General features: G+C 46.6%; 1 long non-coding RNA gene across 1 annotated transcript in view; it reads right to left on the bottom strand.

Moving 5' to 3' along the window:
• LOC138528663 (uncharacterized) overlaps nucleotides 1–12,964 on the bottom strand; it is a 143,489-nt gene extending 130,525 nt beyond the window's left edge. Inside the window, exon 1 of the long non-coding RNA XR_011284199.1 lies at nucleotides 12,832–12,964. This is a non-coding gene — a long non-coding RNA (uncharacterized lncRNA). The remainder of the gene's footprint in view (nucleotides 1–12,831) is intronic.
• Between the last annotated feature and the right edge of the window lie 474 nt (nucleotides 12,965–13,438).

Below are 13,438 nucleotides of genomic sequence, written 5' to 3'. Positions count from 1 at the left end.
ATCCCCGCTGGGCATGCCACCCACATGGAGCGCCTACAGCCCGTACATGCACCATATCAGAAAATCCAGTGCACGTGCCACAACAGGGGACCCACTATCCATTCCTTGCAGCAGATATGCGTGCTGCGCTACCAAATCCAGTGAGCTCCTCAGCACAGGGAGTGCAGCAGGGGTCCTGCACACAGCTATGCTGCAGCTATGCATAACAGACCGCACAATCCAGCAAGCCCCCTCACTCAGGGGTCTCAGCAGTTCACCCGCTACCCCTCAAAGCAGCAGAGCAGGCGCAGTGGATGCAGTGTTGCTCCCTGCAGGTCAGATGGTCACCAGCCCCAGTGACTCCCAGTTCAATGGTGTCCCCAATGCTCCACTTCTCACCCCTTATTCCAGACCTGGGTGTTCTCCGCTATATGTGCCCTCCTCCAAGCACCAGTGGGTCAGGTTAAGCTTTTGAGCTTTGTGGACTTGCAGGGCAGAAGACACAGCCTCCACAGAGCCCGGGTCCTCCCTCAGCCATTTTGACTGGGCACTCAGGCTCCGGGGAGTGTGGAAGAAGGTCACTAACGAGTCCTTTGCAGTGATGGGAACACTGTGGTGATACTCGAACATCCCTGTAGGTACTTGGATGTAGGGGTTTTTAACGAGGTTAGTTTCCTCTTATGGTACTAAGCGTAAAGCAAACATAAGTGTTATTACGTGACTAGACTGGCCTACATTGAATGCAAACATGAATGAAGTCCAGTCTATCCATGTAATAACACTTATGTTTGGTTTACCCTTGATCCACAGTTACTGTGCATCAAGGATAAAGCACACATGACATGTGTTGTCACTGGCCTACATTGGATGTCACAGAGTCTTCCTGATTCTCGGACATGGTTTTAGTGATTACATCAAAAGCGAGGAACATGGGCGGGCCCCATCTGCCTGCGTGGGACACTTTTGCCCATTTGAGCTTGCAGTCCATTGACTACCTAAGGCCATGCTAATCCCCATGGTCAGGCCATTCCTACCCACTTCCTGCCCAAAATGCATCCACTCCTGGGATGTCTTTGAGATCGCTTTACTGAAGCCAATAGTCCCATAAAGGCTGAGGTCATCTGAGTCAGCCCTCGGCCCCATGACTCATGCTGCACCAGCGGCAAAAGATGTTTTGTGTGAGTGCAGTTCATTACTGCTCGGTCACAGCGCTGCTCCAGTAGGGCACAATTGTTGCTTGGAAAAGAAAAAGTGGAGTAGGGGCCTGTGAGGAGTGCTGGCTCATCACACTTCCTCCAGTACTGGAGTGCAAGGTAGTCTTTTTAAGGGGACATCATGACACTAACAGGGTCACTGTTATTTTTTTGCTTTACGTCATTTGGTCGGGTGGGGTTATGCAATGTTATATTCTTGAAATGTACTGGAAATCTCTTCTTACAACAGAGCCTCGAAAGTGAAAACGCAAAACAAAAGAAAGCCAGACTGTGTTTACTTTACTTTATCAGCCAGCATGAGTCATCAATGCAAGCAAAGCCTGCTGTGTGCATCCCTGTGTACTATGAGTGTCACACTGACATGAACGGTCCATGCACTATGAAAGTGTCCCTTTGAATAATAACCCAGCAAGCACAAGGGAATAGCTCTCGGTTGCTGGCCCTGGCTGTCTCCCAATCGGCCATCGCCTGCTGCGACCATGTGTGCAGCTGACACAACCGCATCCCAGAGCCTTCACCAGGCAGCCAGCCTGTCTGGATACAGTGTACCAGCGACATGCTAGTGCTCTTGCAGTTTAATGTGAGGAAAGTGCATTGGAATCCATACACAGCAGAAGACGTGAGCAATGTGTTTGGTGAAGGTCATGTAATGGGTTGCAGCAATCAGTAACAAAATGTGGACGGTTGGTTGAGAACAGTTAGGATCCGGAAAGTGGATGGGGGGGGCATCTGACAGTTTGCCTGGGGTGGCAACATTTCTTGCACCAGCACTGGCTTCACCCAGAAATCCACGTAAAAGGCCGGACGCTACTAACTGTGCCCACATTTATGTTTCCATTCTACCAGACAATCAGTGGGTTCCATGTGTTAAAATCGCAGCAAAAATGGCAGTTTACACAAAAATCGCAGCAAAAAGGCAGTGGTTTTGCCGCCGCAATCCATGTAAAGGATGTGGGGGACACCCCCACAACCTCCAGACCCATTATACCACTTAAGGGGAGCGGGAGACACCCCCGCAACCCCCGCTCCCCTTAAGTGGTATAACGGGGTACACCTTTACCAGGTCAAACCACTACATTTTTGCCGTAATTTTTTGCACAGGCAACATTTTTGCCGAGATTATATTACTGCATACCAATCAGTGGAGTGTGGTGTGATTTCACAGCTATCACTCAAAGACCCATTAAACACAGAAAGGATGGCACTGCCCACTGCATATCTTTGCCCAAAGAATAGCCAACATGGAATCCCTGTGTCTCATTTCTCTTGTCCATTGAATAACTTACCATTACCTTCCCGAAGATGGAAAGCCTTATCGCTATGGCCTTGAACCTGTGGATTGTTGACAGATTGCCAGCACTAGGTAATGGTAGGGGTCTCCGGGCATCCGGCACAAAAGCTGAGCTGAGCTGATCAAGGCCATTCAGGAATATCAATCTGAAAATCTTGCTATTTATTTATTTATTTCTATAGCGCCGAAGCCTGCAGGCATCAGGGCGCATTACATGAAGACAAGGACAACAGAAAAGTGACGGGACAGTAGAGTAAGATTACTGGTTCTGAGTAGATTACATTACATGGACATTAGTATTTATGCACGTCCTTTATTTGAACAACAGGGTCTTCAGTTTCTTCCTAAAGGATAGGTGGTTAGATTCTAGTCTTATGTTGTTTGGGAGCTCGTTCCACTTAGATGGTGCTTTGGCAGGGAATGCTCGTCCGTTGTATATGTCTTGCCTGGGTGAGCAGGAATGTTGTGATGTCATGTGGAGTGTTGATGTCTGAGTGTGGGAATGTGTGAGTGAAGATTCCAGTGCTGGTCAGTTGGTGAACCCCCTGCCTGGGTGATGGGCTGCCAGTGTTAATGTCTTTTATGTAACTTACTGTGAACTATTGTAACTGCTTATCAAGGTGTCATAAGAAGCTGGAATAAACCTTACAAGTACATTCAAGAAGGTATGAGAGTCACTTCATAACATCGTCCAAGTCCATTGGCTTTTTTGGAGCGAGTTACTTTCACAAACCCTTGTGCCTTGGATCTTAAGGTGTGGCAAGGTTCGTATGTGGTTATTTGGTTTTGTAGGTAATCCATCCTCCCCCACTCCTGCTGATGCCCCCCTTTTCCCTGGAAAGGGAACACCTCACAGTTAGTCTAGAGCTCAGGGCAAAGTCCTGAAAAGCGCATAGCCAGGGCTGGCTGACAAGGAGCAAGACAGAGCCCACCAGTTTGAATTTAAGAAATTAGAACTGGTGGCTGATAAGGTAGGCAGTACCAAGAGTTCTGGACGCCCCTCCTATCCTAAACTGCCTAAGGACTTAGTGGCCATGCATGTGGAGGGGAATGATAGTTTTAATTGGCTGGATGGGTGCCAGTCAGCTTTTTAGTTGAGTCATGTGCCTGATGAGAGTCAGGTCAGGCGCCTTACCTCCAGACTCCCTCAGAGTGAATATAGTGTAATTCTGGATTTAGCTGAGTTTGAAGGGTAATAGTATGAGAGAATAAAAGCAGCTCCTGTTCTCAAGTTTGATAAAACCCCCACTCAGCATCTCAGCATCTTTAGGGAGCTCAAAAAGAAGAATGGTGTTCAGTGGGGGGGTCTTGAGTGGGTGTTCCCTGAAAAACATGCGTCTTACCAAGGTCACTGGTCGCCCCATTTATCACACACATACGTGCCCGGGTTCTACCCTGTAAGAGATTTCCTGGTGCTGCCTTTTGCTGTGTGAGCATGACCTCCGAGACCAAACCTTTCCTTTGCGGTGGGCAACCATCTCCTCCACGCTCACGTGATCAAAGGAGACACGTTCATTGCAGATTACACTTTCCCCCAACACTATATCCTGAAGGCACTGTTCACCCAACCCCCACGAATGACGTAATGCAAAACAACAATCCAATTTCTTGATAATTCTCTTGCTAACCTATTCCAAAACATCATTCATACCGTGGATGGCCTCTCTCTTTCCCTCAAGGGGGGTCGCTGATTAAGAATAGGAGCTAACAACTGCGGGTCCCAAAAATGATGTAACATAAAGCCGGTGGCGGGACGGTGAATGCTGTAAAGTTAATCTGTACAAGTATTGGCAAGTAAGCATAGTCTGAATATTTATTCATATTTAATTCACTAGTAACATAGTATATTGTGACCACATACCCAAAGCAAAGGAGTCTTACTATCTGGAGATTTGATTAGAACGAATCGGGGCATCCGCGACATGGCAGGCAATCTTCATCGTGATATATGTCAAGTCTGAGCCTACCAGGAATCTAGTCTGCTTTGCCTGCTTAGACCATCAAAATGCTCTTTGGCAAGTACATTGGCATTACAAGATCCTCAAATAAAGCATTTTGAGCTAGTTTGAGTGAGGACCATCTCTCCTGCTTCACATTGCCCTGGGAATGTCAAGCGTTGCCTTTTACTGATACGCCACCGCTATGGATCGTTTTGAAAGTCCCTGCAGCGTGTCTGAAGGTGCAGGACACATGTAACGCGGTTACCCCGCGGTTAATGTCTCCATTCTGGCTTAGGGGTATTTTCATTGTTTTTGACGGTATTTTGAATTTGTATTGTCTTAAATTTATATAGCGCTTTAATCCAAAGTGCTTTGCAAGTAGAGGGCGGGGCAGAATGGGAGTTACGTCTCCACCACACCATTGCCCAATACAATCACAAATAATTTGGTTTTACTCCAGCATAAAATGTTCATGCTGGCATGAAATCAATGATTTCCTATGTCATTTGCCTGCTTTTTTCACTGCCAAAAAACAGGGGGATTACATAGGAATCCATTGTAAACGCTGCCTGCCATGAGTGCATGGCAGGGAGCGTCTACTCATTGTGCACTGCAGAGTGCAAAAGAGGAGCGTAAAGATGCTGCACCGTCAGCTTACACTTCTCTTCTGCACTCCGCAGTGCAAATGAGGAAAATTGCCCAGAGGGGACCTGTTTACACATAAATGTAAACGTAAACGCTGCCCTCTGGGCAAGATGCGCTCATTTGTAAAATGAGCTCCAAAGTGTTATAATTGATATATGATAGAACTTTCCTACCACTGGTGGGGGGGGTATGGGGGAAGGGGGGGGTTAGGGGGAAACTGAGGTAGCCCACAGGTGTCTCATTCTCACTCAACACCCTGTGTTTTTTTGGAACAGCAAGGGGGCATCTCTAGGCGGTTTGGGGTTGAGAAAGACTCCCATGAGCAGTAATGATAGTGATCCCAGTGAACGATAATCGATTATTTTCTGGTTGATCATCGCCGCCCTTAAAGCCCACATGTTTCCCTTTGACTGTGTGGCATGGTGCGTGCTCCTGCTACAGGGGATGGAATGTGGAATGCCATGGACCCTGGCGTGCCCCGAGGGGCCATGAGTGACCCTTGGGCATCCAGGATATGGGAGCCAAGCTGGAAGGACGCCTCCCACCTGTTCTCCCTCTTTCCTACTAGCCTGATACCTGAAACATATTAAAGAGCCTGTTCCGTTTGTGCTCACACGCCCTGCTGGTCCTTGTGTCCTTCCTGCCACCATCAGACACTACAGACTTGTATGATAGCTGCATACACCCCAATTTAAAAAGAGTATCCCCAAAATTCCCACTGTTAAGAATTCCCCAATCACAGTCCATTGCTAGAGCACACCTTGCAGTGACGAGGCTCATTGCCCACTGACGTTCTGTGATGATGCACGCGGCGACCTGGAATCCAGGGAAAAAAAGAATACTCACCACATACATACATATACATCCACAGGCCTGGGTGGATGATCTTGGGGTGGACATCTCGGTTCGGGAATGGACGTATTTACTTCATGTGGGAGTACAAGCAAAGATGGAAATGCAACTGCGTTATATCAGGCAAAGGATCCTCTTTAGACTATATTGGACTCCGTCCAGGATGGCCAGATTGGGTCTATCGGACACTGATTCATGTTGGGGTTGTGGATGTGGTGTGGGCTCTTTGATGCATATGTTATGGACGTGTCCGAGAGTTTCTGATTTCTGGACTGGGGTATTGGATAGACTGGACCTTGTATTAGAAGAGAATCTTCCTCGCTCTTTCCTTTCAACTATTTTGTTATCCAACAGAGGTAGAGGAGACGGAGCTAGGGATTGTACGGAATGGATCAATAAAGGGTTGGTTTTAGCAATGAAACAAATACTACGGGTCTGGAAGTCAAGGAAGAAGCCGAGTGTGGATGGGTGGTTAACAGATATGCAGGTATGGTCAAACTATGATAAAGTTTTGCTTATTGGACAAGGTAGAGAAAGCCGTTACTCTCGACTTTGGGGACCTTTCAATGATCTATTTGGCTGAAGGTTGGGATCTAAACCCGGGGGGGTAATTCCCTCCTTGAGTTGGGGATGCTTTGATATGTCTGGAGTTGGGGAGCTGTTCCGTTGTGTGTTTGTTATATGTTTTGGTTTCTTGTTGTCTGTCTTAATTGTTGAGTATCAGGAATTTTGGTTCAAATTGTATTTGTTTTTTGCAATTATTATCGAGGTTCATGTGTTCAGCATTATTCTGTTTATTTATTCTAAGTTTCTTTTAAGATTTTGTGATTTGAACATGATGCAATGTACTGGAGATCGTTTTTTCTTTGTTTGTTGTTCGAATCTTTAAATAAAGTGATTAAAAAAAAAAAATGTGTGCACAATATCAGAACTCACATGCACGTAAGATGTATATATCGTCTTGCCTGTCAATACACCCAACGTTCAGACACAATCAACGCAGAAGTGTAGCGATGCCATGTATTGAACACAGTGAGAAACCTCTACTTCCTTTGCTCGGTCCACGACTGTTCAGACCAACAGTGCTGCTACTCCTTGTATATCTCCAAAAGAACCCAAGCTTTACCCACATTCAGAGTCATCGCTTGTGGAGGTCTGGGGGGACAATAGCCCCCGGTCTTTTGGTTGTAGCCCCCGATAGAAGCTCAGGGGCTACAACCAAAAGGCTATAGCTAGCCCCGATTCCCGGTGGTCCTGACATTAGCGTAGCCCCAGATCTTTTACCGACCTAGCAACGCCTCTGCTTACATTGCCTGTGTCTGCGGAATCTAGGGCTGTCCCCTAGATTACATCCATAACCAGTTCATGCTGCGCCAAATCCAGATAAGTAGCTTCTAAATACAAGTTTTGCAATTTGTTCAAATCCTACGCCAACGCATTGATTTTCTCCATCCAAGATACAGATAACCTCCTCTTTCCTTTAGTCATACTTTTATGAATGCCTCATGAGAATCTCCTGTCCTCATTCGTTGACCTCACTTCATCCCTTCCTTCTAACCGGCTTCACCTGGGACGCATGGTCCCGCTTGATTTTGTTCAATAGGAATCCATAATCACATACATACATGTATGGCTCTCCAAAAGATCTGTGGGATGTTGCAATGCCAGAACCAAGGCCACCAACTCTCTGTGTTGCGCTCACCCACTACCCACCTTTGGAAACACCTTTTGAGTGCATGGGACGCCTTGGTCCTTTACAGTGGGGTATTCTAGCACCGCTCCTGCCCCTCCATTATATGTGTTATGCACCCAATGTGAACTCCTGTACTTGTCATATGAACTGAGTGAGACCCATGGGCGCTTCCTCTTGGGAGCAGCTCCTCAAAATGGGGTGCACCGTGCCATGCACTTCTATCATGCACCCACGACTCATTCCTGTTTCTTCATCCCATGTATTTCAATGGGCCCGGCTGAAGTCCCTGCTGCTTAACACAGGAATCCCCTTAGAAGGACCTTACTCTACTAGGACCTTACTCTGCTAGGACCTTACTCTACTAGGACCTTACTCTACTAATGTCCTCATGTAGGTTGGCATTTAGCAAGGCAGTCAGCAGATTGTGGTGTGATTTCAAAGGTTTCTCTCAATGCCACACCATATACAGAAACAATTGCACTGTCCAATAGGTGCAGAACACTGTCTTCTCACCAGAAGAGGGTTTCAACTCAGGTGTCTTCAGAATCTACAACCTTTAGGTCACTGCCCTGGTATATGTGCGTCTGCCTATTTCAGGCCAAGCCATGCAGGCAATGCTCTCTGTGTCACCAGGGAAAGCAAACAAGCCTAGGTCACTGTTTGGTCCAGACCATGGCCGGCGCATAGAACAGGGCCTGCTGCGGGCTTCTCATGGTGTGTGTATGCTTCTGCGTCCACACCAACTTCTTTGCCCTCAACAATTCATGCAGTGGCGCAGCGAACTCAGAGAAGAATGGGGTGACATATTGCAAGAATTCAGGTACCCCCCCGCCCCCAGCAATCTTCCCTGTAGCATGGGTGAGCAGCTCAGCAATTTGTCTTGGTCTGTCTCAGTGAAGGTTTTACCCATCACCTAATACCTCCTAGAAACGTCCCTCTAGGCAGCGCTAGTTCTGTTTATTCTCTGTTTACCTTTCGTCCACCTCTTCGTGGTGTGCTTAGAACCTCGTTAGTCTGGTCCACGCGGTCCTGCATGTTCTCACTCGCAGTTGAAAGGTCATCTACGCAATGAATTGCTTCTGCCTCACATTTAGGTCCTAATTCACAGACGTGTGTTATAATGGTGCAATCCCATTGGAATCAGGCCCTAAATGCTTTTCCAAGATATCCCCGTCACTCTGTGGAAGACGGTGGGAGAGTTTCTCCACCGCTGCAGGAGAACAGTCCATGGAGCCGCCACTTCCTTGTCCTCATTATCTTCCTACAATTCCTGCTGTATGCCACTGACACATGGACATACTACAGTCACCCCTTTCTCATGATACCTTTTGCCAGATCCCAAAACTCTCCTGGTTCTCCCTCAACTTCCTCTTCATCTCTTCCTCAACTGTCTTCTCTCATCTATTGGCTAGTAATCCTGTGTTATGTTCCCTCTCAGTGGCAAGCAGGCTCTTGCAGTCTAGAACCTCTGACCTCATGGACCTTTCTCCTGCTGGCCACAGGCGAGTTCCATGATGGACAGTTGAGACGCCTGCCTTGGGTGAGGATGGATGACCGGTGTCCTGCCATTGAATCCATCTACTGATCTTGCTTGCTGCGTGCTGTGACTAGAGGTTTGCTGTACTTGAATAAACAGCCCTGCATGAAGAAGTGGTGGCTACCTGTCGTCATTTGCGTGTGATCATTGGATATAATATCCTGCTACCATGACTCTTGCCCCCAATAGACATGCATGCTGCCTACCCGCTGCTTCAATACGCTCACCAGCCCACAGTCCCTTTTCTGCCTACAATAATTGTCCGAATTCTTCAAAAACGTGCCCGATGGTTCTTGAGCTGACCTGCAGGCTTCACTGGGTCCTTGGTAGCCTGCATATGCTCCCACACTTCCTGCTTCAGCCCACTAAACACAAGCAACCATTAACCCAGCCGCATATCACTCTTCCTTTGATGCCCATCTTCAGACTCTTGAAATCGTTTCTGTGCCCCCTACAGATCCATCTGTGCCTTATTCCTGTCCTTACAAAATACCCTCAACCCTTCCAGTGTTATTCTCCATCTGGTGCCTGTGGCTCTAATTGGCAGAACATGTGGTTGCTTTCGCCGATACTATTTGCCTTCGTGATATAGTTGGTGAACTCTTTCGTAGTCCCATCCATTATCCAACACACATCATGTCAATTCTTCACCAACCCATTAAAGGAACTGTATCTCTGCTTTGGGCAAATATTACTCAGCTTGCATTTTTCCAGCGCGTAAGAGCTTGGGGGAGCGGCCTCATCCCACTGTCATGTTACAGGCTTTACTGCCACATGTATCTTCCTAAACTACCCTTCCTAAAAGTCCCTGTCTCCCATCCTCACCATGACCCACATTCTCTCACCAGTAGGGCTTTCTCCACCTCCCTTTTCACTCTCTAGTCATCCCATTCCCCAGTGTCTTGTGTTGGCCATCCAACCACATCCAATCAGGCTGGAGCAGGATTAGTCTCACGTGACTCCCAGTCATCCCAATACTCATCCAATGTCATATTAATCTCCATCCATGTCATTTTCTCCTTGATTCTGCTTCATCCATGACACATTAAAAATCTTTTGCCATGTGATCCCCTCTGGCCTGGCTCTGGATCAGTAATCCTGAATTCCTAGAGTCTCTTTGTTCTTTCTAGAGTACGTTTGGTCTTGTGTATGTATCATTTCTAATAATACTCTATCGTATATGTCGGTAACAATGTTAACATCACACTTTGGCACTCTACAATCTTTCTCTGCTGGTAATCCCAGCACAATGTCCTGATACTTCCGTTTGACTCCACACTGGGGAGTAGCAGGAGTGCACACCCTCCTGTTAGGTGCTGCCCTGCCCACAATGTGTTGTTTGGTCTCCAAGCATCATTCACTTACTCAGGGTCTCCCTCCGAAAGCCATGCCTCCCCAGACACTCAACACAGCAAAACACACCTTATGGGCCACAGTACTGTGCCGCATTCACGGCAAAGTCTCCTCTCCTCTGGGACCATTACAACCACTGCGACACTGGCCATTCAACAACAGGATCCCACCAAGAGGCCAGTATACCCCAGGGATGCGCAATAATCCATATCTGTTAGGAAGATCCCACCACAACATCTCTGTTTTCCACGGGACAATCAACACAAAGGTACTCCACAGTCAATTTATTGAAGTCTCCCATTAGACCTGTCTAGCTGAGATACATTGAAACATAAATCAAGAGACTAGTCCAAATAATCAGTATCAAAATACAACACAACTAGACTAATCCAACTAGTCAGCCTCAAAACACAAGACAACATACTAATCCAACTACTTGGCTTCAAAATTCAACACAAAAGACTCATCCAACTAGTCAGCTTCAAGATGCAACACAACTATATTAATACAACTAGCCAGTCTCAAAATCCTGCACAACTGACTAATCAAACTAGTTAGCCTCAAAATGCAACACAACAGACTAGTCCAACTGGCCAGTCTCAAAATGCTACAACTAAACATAGGAGTGTACGCTTACTAATTCTGTTAGAAACCACAGACATTTAGGGTGGACAGATACTTAAGTCTCTAGAGCAGTTCACTAGTATATTTGCAAAGAAGTTAGGTTTCTTTATCCTTGAAATCCTTCAGATGAATCAGCCGCTAAGTGCAGATTATCACCCACTTAGTCAATGTACAAGTTGATTCTAAAACATATATTTGTTTTGTTATTACTTGAAAATAAGTAAAGAATAAATGTCTAAGCAGGAAAAAAACTGTAGATCAACAGATAATTGTGAAAAAGTGTAATCATATATTTTCAACAGTTAGCACGACAAAAAATAAACATAATGCATATAACTGGGTACAGTTTACAGTAATGTACAAAAATACAAAAGAATCTTTATATAACAAAAACAAAAAAGCAATGTTTGTTAGTTAAGTCACTATCAAAGCAGTATTCTTAGGGAGGGACTCGAATGCATGTAAAAAGTTCAATAAGTCCATTGCATCCTTGATCCCAAGTTGGGAACTTTAGTTATCCCTAATATAACAGAGTAATTTTCAAAAAGCAATGAATGCTGCAGGGTCATTGAGTACAAGATATCTTATCCTTGCCAACGTGACAATTGTTAGTTAGACAAAAGAATCAAATGACAGGGGTACAGGTGTTCAAGTGTTCCCTGTATTCTTCACGTTTCAGCTGTGATGTGTTGTAGTAAGTCCGCCTTCATCAGGGCTCCTAATCAGGGACCCTGTAGGGGGTACATTGATATCTAGTGAGTGGAGTTGTGCTGCGGGTGCCCGTATTACTGGGGCACTATATTGTGTGGATCTATTCTCTCAGCGCCGGTCAGGGCGCTTACCTGCCGATGCTTCAGATCCCAAGTGCTCGGATTCCACCCACGCAGGACTGGTGCCAGACACCAGGACCAGTCATGTAGATAACAGAAAATTGCAAAGATTCGCAGTCAGGTTCACATGAGGGTGTTTCTACAGAAATTCAAAAGAATGAGGCTACATGAGATGAGTGCCAGTATCTCATGTGGTGATATGCAAAGATAAAGATAACTTTATGCAAAAGGATTCAACCATAGGCACATAGTTGGAAGAAAACAAATGGCAAGGTATCTGGTACCTGTCTAGGTCTGGATGCAATTTCATCAGGCCGTGGGCATCAAATATTAGCTGTTAGCCAACGTTGATATAGGTCCTTGGAGTGGACTCCTAGACAGGGGGCAAAAACAAGCTACCAGAACCTAATTCAGGTCAGGTTGATAATACTGCCCCGCATTAAAACAGCTGTATGGGCTACATTAGTTGTTCGAAAAAGCGGGAAAGAAAGGGGTAAGGCAATCCGTGTTGTAGGATTTTTGGGGTGTATTTAACAAGTTTAGTTAAATGACAAAACAGAGTGTTGGAAAGGCGAAATGCAAACACTGGGTTCTCACTGAGCAAACAGAGTGCTAAGGTGCACGATTGCAGCATGTAGAGCAGAGGTGGCCGTGGCGTATATCAATTGGTTCGTGAAGGCGCCAGGGCTAGCCTCTTGCTCAGTACTTTAAAGTGTATATCTAGTGCTGAAAGAACAGGCAGCAGCTTAAGTCATGCAGAGGGGGGAGGTGGGGGAGCCCTCGCATCCCGCAAACGCACGCTGACAGGCCCACGCGGCCATAATGACAAGAGTTGTCAAATGTGCGCGCGTGGCGGGAGACGCTGGAGCTTACCTGTTGCTCAGCGTTTATCCAACCGCGTGAGTCAAATGAAAACATGCAGGAGAAAAGGGGGAAGCGCGCTGTCTCGCCCTTGCAGCCCGGACCAGAGGTGTGCGCGCGCGGCGTCCTCAGGGCATTTAGCCCATTGTCATGGAGATCACGCGTGCGCAGTGGTCGCATTCTTTTGTTTATTAAAGTTGTCATGGCGATCGCGCGTGCTGTTGGGAATAGCGCTAGCTCGTCCTAGTGAGCTCAAGTTGAATGGGGAGCAAAAACACAGAGCATGCCAGTGCCATTGGAGGCAGAGGTAGTGTTAGTGAGTGAAAATACACAGGACTACATCTCCCATTGAGTGGGCAATCGTGATGATATTCATTATGTGCGGGCGCCAGTCAGTCAAAGGTTAAGGGCACCTTAGGTGTATAAGGCGCAAGGGATATCGGGAGTGTGTAGCTGGATGGATATAGCGCCATCTAGTGAGTGGTGGATTCCGTGGCTGGAAAGGCCCGTTGAGTGCAGATGAGAGGCAGGATGCACCAGGCAATTGGTAATGCATAGGGACCTGGTAGAATGGATGTCAGAGGGTGTAGCTAAAGCATTTGATGCTACACTCGATGAA

Source organism: Ambystoma mexicanum, chromosome 7q (genome assembly GCF_040938575.1).
Source record: "Ambystoma mexicanum isolate Mex_15411 chromosome 7q, UKY_AmexF1_1, whole genome shotgun sequence".
NCBI lineage: Eukaryota > Metazoa > Chordata > Amphibia > Caudata > Ambystomatidae > Ambystoma > Ambystoma mexicanum.
The sequence above is the reverse complement of the archived record's forward strand: the minus strand, read 5'-3'. Positions and strand labels throughout refer to the sequence as shown.